The sequence below is a fragment of the Capra hircus genome, chromosome 18 (assembly GCF_001704415.2).
Source record: "Capra hircus breed San Clemente chromosome 18, ASM170441v1, whole genome shotgun sequence".
Classification (NCBI taxonomy): domain Eukaryota; kingdom Metazoa; phylum Chordata; class Mammalia; order Artiodactyla; family Bovidae; genus Capra; species Capra hircus.
The window spans coordinates 31,572,408-31,586,637 of NC_030825.1; positions in this window are offsets into that span (position 1 = coordinate 31,572,408).

A 14,230-nucleotide genomic window follows, 5' to 3' on the forward strand; every position below is an offset into this window, starting at 1 on the left:
GGAGGAGCCTGGTAGGCTGCAATCCATGGGGTCACAAAGAATCGGACACAACTGAGTGACTTCACTTTTTCTGTTGTTTTTGGTTCTATATTTGCTACATGGCATCAATACCCACCTTTTTCTCTGGAAGGGACAGATCTTACAAATCACTCCTCATTGAACAAATACTGTAGTGAACAACACTGCTGGGAAGAATCTTGCCTCAAGAGATTATTTATTGTCAACTAGCTTCCGGAGAAGCTGAAATTAGGTTGTTTGCTCAACTAATATCACCTTTAGCATTGTATTTTTCAAGGTGTAAATGTAAAAACAGTAGAGCAAGCATCCCTTCTTCTTCTTTTTTTTTTTTTTTTGTAAATTTACAGATCTCCAGGCATGTGTACTCACTCATAGTTTTACACAAGTCTAGAGCATGAGCCCATGGTTCTGAATTGTTTTTAAAGTTTTCTTCATCTCTCTAAGTCAGTATAACTTTGTCCCACGTAAAAATAAAATATTTACAAAACTGATACATATATATATACATGTTCATAAACCTATATGTATATATATGTATACATGTTTGTGCAGCTGGGTGTGTGCATTTATGCTATTTTAAATTATTATCACCAAAAGTAAATCTAAAAAAGGATGGCAAGGATTTGATCTTTCATGACGAATAACAATATTTTTTGTTTGCTGGGTTTTTTTGTTGTTGTTTATACAAACTATGAAAGGTTTTATTTTTGTAATTTTTATTTTGTATCAGGGAATAGCCGGTTAACAAGCAATGTTGTGATAGCTTCAGGTGAACAGTGAAGGGACTGTATCTTCTCCCTCAAACCCCTCTCCCATCCGGGCTGCCACATAACATTGAGCAGGGTTCTTGCGCTGTACAGTCTGTCCTTGTTAGTTATTCATTTTAAATAGGGCATGTACACGTCCATCTCGAACTCCCTAACTACCCTTCCCTCTATGCTGGCTTGTTTTTGAGGATCTACAACTAGCCAGGCAACAGTTTTAGACATTTCTTATTTAATTCCCTACAGCTTTGAGAAGAACATTTTTACCTTATGTTTTTCAAATGAAAGAAAGGATTGAGGAAAGGTATTCCAAAGGTCACACAGGTGATAAACATCATGCTTAGAATTTGAATTCAGGGGATATATTAGAAGAAACAACATCTATGTGAAATTCAAATTGTGGCTATCAGTGAAAGTCACTCAGTCATGTCTGATTCATTGAGACCTCACGGACTATATATTCCATGGAATTCTCCAGACCAGAATACTGGAGTGGGTGGCTGTTCTCTTCTCCAGGGGATCTTTTCAACGCAGGGATCAAACCCATGTCTCTCGAATTACAGGCAGATTCTTCACCATTCTTTGGCCACCAGGGAAGGCCAAATGTGGCTAGTTTATTGAAATATAGCTTTTGATATATGCTAATGACTGCAGATGGTGATTGCAGCCATGAAATTAAAAGACGCTTACTCCTTGGAAGGAAAGTTATGACCAACCTAGACAGTATATTAAAAAGCAGAGACATTACTTTGTCAGCAAAGGTCCATCTAGTCAAGGCTATGGTTTTTCCAGTGGTCATGTATGGATATGAGAGTTGGGCTGTGAAGAAAGCTGAGCCCCAAAGAATTGATGCTTTTGAAAAGTGGTGTTGGAGAAGACTCTTGAGAGTCCCTTGGACTACAAGGAGATCCAACTAGTCCATTCTAAAGGAAGTCAGTCCTGGGTGTTCTTTGGAAGGAATGATGCTAAAGCTGAAACTCCAGTACGTTGGCTACCTCATGTGAAGAGTTGACTCATTGGAAAAGACCCTGATGCTGGGAGGGATTAGGGACAGGAGGAGAAGGGGATGACAGAGAATGAGATGGCTGGATGGCGTCACCAACTCAATGGACATGAGTTTGGGTGAACTCTGGGAGTTGGTGATGGACAGGGAGGCCTGGCATGCTGTGATTCTTGGGGTCGCAAAGAGTCAGACACAACTGAGCGACTGAACTGAACCAAACTGAATGATGCCTTGGATGTCAATAGTTTTATAAATAGGGTTTGGTACTGAATTTTGAATTCCTGGAAATTTTCAGTTTTGCATTTAATATTTCTAATCAAAGTTCATATCATTTAATTTGTGAGGTTCTTCTCTTAAAGTTTAAAGTTGTATTATTAAAAGTTTTACAAAATTGTAAAACTTTATACAACAGGGCATCCAGTCATACAGTAAAATTCTTTTAAAATAAAGTATGTGGTAAGACTAAACTTCAATAATTTTGTGTCTTTTAAAATAGACTTTTATTTCTCCTTTTCTGAGAAAATGATAGTAGCTCATTGTCTTGGATGCCTAAGAGCATTCATATTTAAAATGCTAAAGTTAAAAATTTGCATTATAATGAAACTGGTAACTGTCCAATGTCTTATTCTAAACCATTGGGTTCAAACATTCTACCTTCAGGGGCAAGAAGTCAAACTTTCTACCTAAGATAAAGAGTTGAAAAAAATCATAAAATGTAAATGTCTTTTATTATAATTTTTAAATAGGTCTATCTCATATTTTCTTATTACTACATTGTCTTCATCAATGTAAGCCTGTGACATAAATTTTAATACATGATTTATGGTTACAAATTCATTTTTTCATTCTCATTTATTATGGGGTGTCACATTCTATCATGCCTGCATTTAATCATCTCCTGTCTGCATATTAATGGTTACAAATATGATACCTGTGTAGATTCAAGAAGCCAGGAGCTTAGCTGTCTCAGAATGTAACGGTTGAATGCCTTGAAAAGTGGGGTTGGAGAAAAAAAAAACTTTAGATGTCTTTGTACATGCATATGCATTCCAGAATAACTCATGTAGTGGAAAAGAGGGTTTTCTACTGTGTAGAGTCAATTTGTGTTAATCGATTTTTCATAAGCCCTCATAATTTGTACATCCAAAACTGTGTGGAACATATAATAAACCTTATGTCAAAACCAGGTGAGATCATAAACAAGACATTGCCCAGTTTTAGTGTCCAGTTTCGACCAAGAGGAAATATGCCAATCCCCTTACGTACATTCACTTATACTGACACAGTTCATGTATCATTGGCTCAAATGTATAAATGAAAAGGCATATTTTTAGGAAGTTAGCATTTATCTGAACTTGATGAGATGAGGTTTTGAGAGCTGAGGAAGGAATTTTCAGTTACAGACAAGTAGAGAAACTGTTGCTACTAAAGTATTGGTGCTTGACAAAAAGCACATGCTCAATATACATTTTATTAATGAATAAGTATTTCATTTTCTCTTGGTAACAAATAGAACATGGGAGCCATATCTGGCTTTAATGCAAACTGAATTGCAATACCATCCATGAAAAGAGTACAGTGGGTTAGGTGCGGAGAGGAAAAGTGCTGAGTTTTATCCACAAACTATATGAAAACAGGAAACAAATCATGGGCAGAGCAACAATTGCAAAGAAGAAAACTAACTCAAGATCAATGAAGAGCCAAAAATGCATATGAAAGAGATTACAACAAGTTTGGGAGAAGAGGTAATTTGGGAAGTAAAGTGCAAAGTCTTAGAATAATCAGGAAAAAAACTAAGTGTGTGATCAGTGACAGAGTGTGTGCTGCCGACTATGCAAATTGAGGTTAAGTTTGAGGACTTCAAGAACCCATGAGGAAGGAGGGAGTGTATTAATTAAGAGGAATTGCATGCATGATTGGTGTTCCAGTAGAAAAATAGAAACAGGAGAAGTTGTCATTCTTGGCCTATGGGATGACTACATGGGAAGAGTCTCCTAACACACACAGAGACACTCACAAACAAATCGGAAGATATAAATCATTGAAGACATGCTAAAGGATAGAAATGAAAAGAAAAGAGAAGGTAATTTGTCATGAATATTCGTGTGGCCATATTTAAGACCAAGAATAAAGGTGTATTAACCCCTGTTTTCAAAATGGATGTTGGTCTGGAAATAAACTGGACAACCCCCCCACCCCCCACCAAATCTGGTAACTTAGTTTCTGTAACTCTTATTTGGGAAAGAGAAAAACTTCTCAACAGTAACTTTAAACAAAACTAATGATTAGCCCAGACCCCAAACCTGGTGGTCCGATATTCCAACTCTGTAAATGGCAACTTCTAGAGTGTTCCAGAAAAAATTTCTCTCTCTCTCTCCAGAAATTCATGTAAAAGTCCTGAATATTTCAATCTTTCAGTTACATCCTGATTCTAAGCAGCCACACAACCACCACTTGGATCCTTGGGTGAGAGCTCACCAGTCTCATCTCTTACCTGGATCATTGCAATGACCTCTTAACTAATGTTCTTTTTTTGTTCCCAAATGTATCCCCTGCAATTTGTTTTTAACAAAGTATGCAAAGTAATTCTTTTAAATCTTCCTTCAGAATATGCCACTCTATTTGTAAAATCTCTCCAATGTTTTCCCATATTCCACAGCCCCAAGCCTTAAAATGGCCTCAGGCCACATATCCTAGCCCCTCCCAGCTTCTTAAACCTGATTTCTTACTAATCCTCCTTTAGCTTAATTCCACCCTGTCTGCCTGGTCAACTTTCCAGGAGTTTAACAGGAAAAGTCTGCTTCCATGTCCTGAACTTGAGGACATTGTTCCATGTGCCTGGACAGCAGCTCTCCAGATACCTGTATAGCTTTCTGTCATCTTAGAGACTTCATCCCAAATATCATCCTATTAAAGATGAATTTTCAAAAGATGGGCTCCCCTGGTGGTTCAAACGGTAAAGAATCTGCCTGCAACACAAGAGACCCAGGTTTGATCCTTAGGTTGGGAAGATCTCCTGGAGAAGGAATTGGCAACCCACTCCAGTACTCTTGCCTGGAAAATCCCATGGATGGAGGAGCTTGGCAGGCTGCAGTCCATGGGGTTGCTAAGAGTCGGACATGACTGAGTGACTTCACTTTCACTTTTCACTTTCATGCATTGGAGAAGGAAATGGCAACCCACTCCAGTATTCTTGCCTGGAGAATCCCAGGGACAGCGGAGCCTGGTGGGCTGCCATCTATGGGGTCGCACAGAGTCGGACACGACTGAAGCAACTTAGCAGCAGCAGCAGCAGCAGCAGCAGTTAGAGGATGGGGCCTGAAGTTCTGCATGGCTAACACTCTTAGATGACATCATTGCCAATGCAACAGACCACACTTGGTAGCACAGCTTTAGGCCACCCCTCTCGCTGAGAATTCAAGAGTCACATTACACTTTAGCATTTCTGCCTGTTGTTCCTGTTAACTTTTTCTTTCCAAACATTTATTTACAGAAAGGGAAAGTGTTAGTTGCTCAGTCGTGTCCAAGTCTTTGCAATCCCAAGGACAGCAGTCTGCTAGGCTCATCTATCTATGGGATTCTCCAGGTCAGAATGCTTATTTATATGTTTGGCTGCATCAAGTCTTAGCCGTGGCATGTGGGATCCTCACTGAGTCCTGTGGGATCTACCCTTTTGGTGCTAGGGCTCAGTAGTTGTGATGCCCGGGCTTAGTTGCTCCACGGCATGTGGGATCTTAGTTCCCTGACCAGGGATGGAACCCAATCCTCTGCATTGCAAGGCAGACTCTTAACCACTGGAACACCAATTTTGCAAGGTCTTCCAGTGACACATGAGCAATCTTTGAGAAAGAGCGGCCTAACAGATGGGTTTCCTAGGTGGCGCTAGTGGTAATGCAGTAGTGCTTATGCAGGAGACATAAGAGACCCAGGGTCAATCCCTGGGTCTGGAAGAACTCCTGGAGGAAGGGCATGGCAATGCACTCCAGTATTCTTACCTGGAGAATCCCATGGACAGAGGAGCCTGGAGGGCTAAAGTCTGTCACAAAGAGTCACAAAGAGTTGGACATTACTGAAACAACTGAGCACACACACATACACACAGCCTAACAAATATAAAAACCATTCAGTCAATCTACAGGAATTTATAAAGGTCTGATTCTCTGTGCATGTGGTGTTCAATGACTGGACATTGATCCAAGCACACACATATGCCAGATTCCCTTTGCCCCATGTACCACATCAACTCTGATCCCTTGAAGTAGTGAAAACCAAGCCTTGGATTACTGCTGTTGACAAGCCCTACACACAAAATCACAAAACAAAGAGGCCAAGAACACCTAAAAGTGTCTACATCTTTGCTAGCACAAAGAAAAAGGACCAAACCAAAAAAGGCAGCCAGCACATAACAACTGTCTGAATCATTTCAACTCTTTTGCTGAGGGGAAAAAAAAATTAAAAACACCATTTTCTTGAAGCCTTTTAACAACAACAAAAGCTTGCAGGAGACTTAAAATACTGCTGTGTTTCATCAAGGCTTTTGGACTGCTACAGAGGATAGACTTACTTTTTTTTATTATTGATTATTTTGGGTATGTGTATAAGTGTGTATTTTAAAAACACAAAAAGCATAAGAGGGGAGATAATTAGGCACTATAATAACAAAACAGCTTTTGAATTGAGTTGGCTCACAATGGGATTAAATAAAATTTGTAAGATAAAATGATTACATTGTTTTAAATGAATTGATCATCATGGCCTGAACTCTGTGGCCTTTGGCTTTTCCTTCAGTAAATGGAATAGTCAACAATTTCTCAAGGTTCCCCTTGACAGCTCAATGCCCTGGCTTTAGGGTGTGTTTTATTTTTTTTTTTCCTCATAAGGCTAAATTCATCTCTATTTCCAGAAAGGCATTTTCTCTGAAAACAGGTAACACTAGATCCTCTCACCACAAAATACGAAGATCTAATGCCAAAATACTAAATATTCCTTTCAATATAGAAATATTCAAATAATAAAAAATTCTTTTGAATATACAAAATTCTAGCCCAGTGCCAGAAATCTACACACACACACACACACACACACACACACACACACACACACACACACACATATATCAGTTCAGTTCAGTTCGGTCGCTCAGTCGTGTCTGACTCTTTGCAACCCCATGAATCATGGCACGCCAGGCCTCCCTGTCCATCACCAACTCCCGGAGTTCACTCAGACTCACGTCCATCGAGTCAGTGATGCCATCCAGCCATCTCCTCCTCTGTCGTCCCCTTCTCCTCCTGCCCCTAGTCCCTCCCAGCATCAGGGTCTTCTCCAATGAGCCAACTCTTCGCATGAGGTGGCCAAAGTACTGGAGTTTCACTTTTAGAATCATTCCTTCCAAAGAAATCCCAGGGTTGATCTCTTTCAGAATGGACTGGTTGGATCACCTTGCAGTCCAAGGGACTCTCAAGAGTCTTCTCCAACACCACAGTTCAAAAGCATCAAATCTTCAGCGCTCAGCCTTCTTCACAGTCCAACTCTCACATCCATACATGACTACTGGAAAAACCATAGCCTTGACTAGACAGTGGAAGTGAGAAATAGATTTAAGGGCCTAGATCTGATAGATAGAGTGCCTGATTAACTATGGAATGAGGTTCGTGACATTGTACAGGAGACAGGGATCAAGACCATCCCCATGCAAAAGAAATGCAAAAAAGCAAAATGGCTGTCTGGGGAGGCCTTACAAATCGCTGTAAAAAGAAGAGAAGTGAAAAGCAAAGGAGAAAAGGAAAGATATAAGCATCTGAATGCAGAGTTCCAAAGAATAGCAAGGAGAGATAAGAAAGTCTTCTTCAGCAATCAATGCAAAGAAATCGAAGAAAACAACAGAATGGGAAAGATTAGAGATCTCTTCAAGAAAATTAGAGATACCAAGGGAACATTTCATGCAAAGATGGGCTCAATAAAGGACAGAAATGGTCTGGACCTAACAGAAGCAGAAGATATTAAGAAGAGGTGGCAAGAATACACAGAAGAACTGTACAAAAAAGATCTTCACAACCCGGATAATCACAATGGTGTGATCACTCACCTAGAGCCAGACATCCTGGGGTGTGAAGTCAAGTGGGCCTTAGAAAGCATCACTATGAACAAAGCTAGTGTAGGTGATGGAATTCCAGTGGAGCTATTTCAAATCCTGAAAGATGATGCTGTGAAAGTGCTGCACTCAATATGCCAACAAACTTGGAAAACTCAGCAGTGGCCACAGGACAGGAAAAGGTCAGTTTTCATTGCAATCCCGAAGAAAGGCAATGCCAAAGAATGCTCAAACTACATCTCACATGCTAGTAAAATAATGTTCAAAATTTTCCAAGCAGGGCTTCAGCAATATGTGAACTGAGAACTTTCTGATGTTCAAGCTGGTTTTAGGAAAGGCAGAGGAACCAGAGATCAAATTGCCAACATTTGCTGGATCATTGAAAAAGCAAGAGAGTTCCAGAAAAACATCTACTTCTGCTTTATTGACTATGCCAAAGCCTTTGACTGTGTGGATCACAATAAACTGTGGAAAATTCTGAGAGAGATAGGAATACCAGACCACCTAACCTGCCTCTTGAGAAATCTGTATGCAGGTCAGGAAGCAACAGTTAGAACTGGACATGGAACAACAGACTGGTTCCAAACAGGAAAAGGAGTACGTTAAGGCTGTATATTGTCACCCTGCTTATATAACTTGTATGCAGAGTACATGATGAGAAATGCTGGACTGGAAGAAACACAAGCTGGAATCAAGATTGCCAGGAGAAATATCGGTAACCTCAGATATGCCACCCTTATAACAGAAAGTGAAGAGGAGCTCAAAAGCCTCTTGATGAAAGCGAAAGAGGAGAGTGAAAAAGTTGGCTTAAAGCTCGACATTCAGAAAACAAAGATCATGGCTTCTGGTCCCATCACTTCATGGCAAATAGATGGGGAAACAGTGGAAACAGTGTCAGACTTTATTTTTTTTGGTTCCAAAATCACTGCAGATGGTGACTACAGCCATGAAATTAAAAGACACTTACTCCTTGGAAGAAAAGTCATGACCAACCTAGATAGCCAACTCAAAAGCAGAGACATTACCTTGCCATATATATATATATATGTATGTATTTATATGTATTTACATATATATATGTATATACATATTTTATATATATATATATGTAAAACAGTAGCTTAAAACACTATCCTTTCTTTCAACTCATTTCTCTGCTAGAATCTTGATAGGGCCAGCAAATCAGATGAGGGTCAGTTGATCTGGTGGAAGGAAGTTTGGCTGTAGTGCTCCCTCATCTTTCTGGAACTATTGTCTACGTGGGCATATGTTTTCTGATGGTGATGGTAGAGGTATAAGAGGACAAGAGAGGGGCTTCGCTGATGGTCCAATGGTTAAGAGTCTCCCACACAATGCAGGGAACACCGGTTCAGTTCCTGGTCCAGGAAGATCCCATGTGTCACAGGGCAACTAAGCTGTGCACCATAGCTACTGAGCGCAAGTGCCATAGAGTCCGTGATCTGCAACAAAGGAAAGCCACTGCAATAAGAAGCCTATGTACTGCAACTCGAGAGTAACCCCTGCTCTCTGCAAATAAAGCCCATGTGTAGCAATAAAGACCCAGCAGTCAGAAATAAATAAATAAATAAGAGGACAAGAGATACAGCAAAAGCCTCTGCTACAATATCTAATGAGATCAGTTTCCTGGCCTGAAGAATACTTAGTCCTGAAATTTACTGAAGGGTGACAGATTTGCTTATAGAGGTACGGCATACCACCAGGACGTCATTTTAGTTTCTTCATTTATAAACTGAAGATGACGATGACATCTCTAGAGCATTGTTTTGGGAGTCACCTGCAAAAATGCCTCAGAAAATGTTTAATAAACCATTAACTACAACATGACTGGTATTTTAGAGTCATCTCGCAAACTATTACTTTACTGACAATTTTGCATTAGAATGTAATAAATGAGAAACTTCAGTTTAATCACCTTGCTATCTCTCAATTGCTACTTACGCATCGTATACATGAAATACAATCTTTGAATTCAAATAAACACATATTTGGATTTTGCCTGCATCATTTACTAGGCATGAGATCACAGTCAATTTCTAGCAATGAGACTTGAAGAACCTTTCTTACAAAACTAGCAAAATAATGTCTCTCTCACGATTATTTTAAATAGTAATGGAAGTAATGTTTTATTTGTAAAGCACTTAGCAATGAATCTGGCACATTAAGACACATAAAAACTCCAGTTCTCTTCACCTCTTATTTAAAAATTTTATAACCAAAGAAAAGATTTGTTACATGCGTGTTTTGAGGTCATAACTACAGTCATATCATCTCTGCATGTTAAATGGTAAATACTTTGAGTGAATCTATGTCCTAATATTCATTTGCTACCAGACTAGGAAAGTGCTAAAATTCAATAGATTTTTGTAATGTGTTTTTCCTTCCAAGTGTGTATCAGAAATCTAATGAAATCTGTTTGTCTTCCAAAACCTGCTTCATCAGCGGGAATGACTGACAAATTTGTCAAGGTAGGCTGGAAGAGCTGCTCATATGGTGATCAGGGGCAAATGCAAGCCCATAAAATAAAATAACATCCTAATTCTACTAGATGTAATATTATGACATGAAATGTTTAATTGGTTGCGTTTTAACAGAGACTCATGTTGAATTGCACTCTGGACAATCCCAAGATTTTGAGGACCATATGCTAAACTCCTCAAGGTGTAGTGAGAAGGGCTCATATGCTTGTTAAGGACATGCCAGGCCATCAGCACATATGTGTTGGACGGTTTCATAAAACAAATGTTCTCAGGGGGGAGATTATCTGCAAAAAGTCATAATCTGAATGAGAAACTTGCATCCTCTCTTGTACAATTGGAAAGATTATAGTTTTGCATTAAAATTCAGTGAGGCCTCAAACTGCTTATTCTTGAGCTATGCAGTTTTTCAGGCTTCTCTAGGATTCTTTAGAAAGATCGTCGCCTTTGTTTCTTCCATACTTCGTCCTTTTTTGGCTTGGATGGGGAGTGCAGCAGGAGGTAACTGCCTCTATTTATGCAGAGATCATCACCACCATCATCAATTTCAAGTCATTATTTACTTCCTTTAAGTCACCTGGTCTGATAGTGATTTTATGTGCATGATGGTATTTAATCCTAGAATACCAGTATGATACGATATATATATTTTTAATATTTGTTTATTTGGCTGCATTGAGCCTTAGTTGCATCATGCGGGGCCTTCATTGCATTATGCAGGATCTTTCTTTGCAGCACACAGACTTTATAGTTGTGGCACATGGGCTTAGCTTTTCTGCTGCTTGTGGGATCTTGGTTCCCCGACTAAGGATTGAACTGGCATCCTCTGCATTCCAAGGCAGATTCTTAATCACTGGACCACCAGGGAAGTCCCCCCACTATAAGATTTTTAAAGTACATTTTACAGATCAGGAGACTAATGCTTAGAGAAATCAAGCAACTTCCTCCAGGTCATACGGCTTATTGATGACTGAGCCCGGCTTTTGATCCTGCCTCTATACAAATAGGTTCTTGCCTATTTTCCATATGAATAAGTGAAGAGGCTAGACAGTTTGAGGAATTTTATGAATAATATGATGAAATCTCAACAAGTATATATCATCATTCTGTACCAGGACTAGCTCTTACAGACACTTGAAAAATAAAATTATATTTATTTCTTATGTAAATAAAAGCCAGGATTTAAGTGGCAGCTCCATGGTCCTGAGTGTTCATGAAAATCTCAGCTCTCTATCCCTCCTGTATGCCTATTAACCACAAAATCCAAGATAGTTTCCAGCACTACGGTGATAGTTTTCCGCACTCCAGCCACCAATCCATATGCCAGGTGGCAGAGTAGAGAAAAAAAGTAAAGAAAAACATATCATCTTCTTCTTGGATAACATCATAAAACTTTCAGGTAGATCTCTGTTGGTGGCACACGGCTTCATTTAGCCTCAGAAACATTGAAAATTTGTCTTATTATGTAGGCAGTGAAGTGACCAGTTCAAAAGTATGATTCTGAAACTAATGATGAAAGGGAGAATGGATATTAGAAACCAGTAGCACTAATGACTACCCAGGTGGCACAGCGATAAAGAATCCACCTGCCAGTGAAGGAGATGCAAGAGATGCAGGTTTGAGCCTTGGGCTGGGAAGATCCCCTGCAGTGCAAAGTGGCAACCTACTTCAATATTCTTGCCTGGAGAAACCCATGGACAGAGAAACTTGGTGGGCTACAGTCCCTGGGATCTCAGAAGGGTCAGACATGACTGAGTACACCTACAAAGGGATACATGTATGGTAGCACTAAATACCACAAAATCTAAAGCAAATGCTCAAAAAAACCCCCAATCATATACCATTCTGTTTTGTTAGTTTTGTTTTTATGGCCATATGGCATGCAGGATCTCAGTTCCCCTACCACGGATCAAACTCCTGTCCCTTTCAGTGGAAGCATGGAGTCTCAACCACTGGACCACAAGGGAAGTCCCAACAATATTTTCATTAAAAAAAAATAACTTAGAAGATATTAATGTCTGTCTTATGGTTAAATCTGAATGACCAGTTTATTAAAAAATATTTCCATAAGATTTCAGCACTAATATTTTTACTCCTGCTTATAAAATTATCAGTTACAAATAGCAGTTTTAATTGTTACTAATAAAGAGTTGTGTCAATTCTACTAGATGAGTTATATACACATGCCAAATGAAGGTCAAATTACATCACACCACATTATAAAAACAATGGTTTTATGATACTTTGAATAGAGAAAAATGATCACAGTTTTGAGTCTCCCAGTGTACATGGCATAATTGACATTTCAATTGCAAAAGAACCTGTGCCACAGTAGCAATCTCATGGTAAGTAGGTGCTTTATTTTGGCCAAACAATATCACTTTTCAAGAAAAAAATCATGCTTATTAATGTGAATTTTATTAATGTGTAGGTTTTTTGGTATTTAATTATAAATTTGTGGTTATATAGCTGTTTATTAGCTATAAGCCTATGAATTTTATTAACTAGTTTTGTGTTTATTGTATAAATAATTTTATGCTAAAATTAATTTAAATCAACATGGGTTCTTTTTTCTTCTTCCTTTTAAACAAGTTCATTTGCATATTATTCAAATTTTGGAAACACAGACAAGTAAAAAGTGCCTGGTAAACGTAAATAATCACTTGAAATGGTAAAGTCGAATTTACTTCCCAATTGCCTCAAAAAGAAACCTGTTCACTTCCCGCTATGCTGTAGGATCTCCAACCTGAGATTAATTGACACTTTTCTCTCTAATTCCCTCTTCTCAGCATCTGTCATTTCCTTCTGTGTCTCCTGTGTGCTTGTGTCATTGATCAGGAAAAGCTTAATACCAGTGTTCTTGACTGCTCATTTTGACCTCTTGTAAAATGCAGAAGCTGTGGGGGCCCATTTGGGTACCTCATGGAAGAGAGATTGATGGGCTGACTGACTGCCCTGGTGACTAAAAACACTGAGTGGAAGTGGAAATGCCTATGTGAGCTTTCCCTTGCCCTCCTGCTTCATTTCCTCTGTTTCTTTAGCAGTGTTTTACACTAAGTACTGGTATTATGTGTTCCTCAGCTGACGCAGTGCTAAAGAATCCACTTGCCAATGCAGGAGAGGCTGGTTCGATCCCTGGGTTGGGAAGATCTTCTGGAGAAGAAAATGGCAACCCTCTCCAGTATTTTTGCCTGGAGAATTTCACTGGCAGAGGAACCTGGAGGTCTATAGTCTGTGGGGTCACAGAGTCAGACACGACTGAACTACTAACACACTTTCACTTTGTATTTGAAGTCATCATTTTTCTTTATGGTGAGGAAAAGCAGTTTGAGAGAATGAGAATGGATGTGAGAGGCCATCTAGGAAGTCCAAGTCAGAGATGTCAAGAGCTTAAAACGGACAGAGCAGATAGAGTAGACAGACAAAGGGGTCAACACTGAGGAAGAGGGATCTTTCATGCTAGGAATGAAATATGACATATGAAAATTACCGATATGCCGCTGGATGATTTCAGTGACACTTGTGTTCAACAGAGCAAAAATTTCACTGCAGTAGATAAACTACCTTAGAAGGAAGCAGAAAGATAAGCTAGTAAAGCACCAGACCTACAAAGTATAAAGAGACAGGAGATAGTGGAACAGATAGATAATCTGCCTTGGAGAAGTGATGATACCCACACTGTTTCTCTCACTGGTCCACAGTAAAAAGGTGTTCATACCTTCTCACAGTAGGTAAATTCCTCAAAGTTTCCTTCTGTTTTAGAGCCACAGTGTGTGATATAATGGATCCTCAAATTTATAAATATGAAGTCTTCTCCTGACACTCTTGTCCTTCTTTGGCCATTAACTTAGGGGAAATC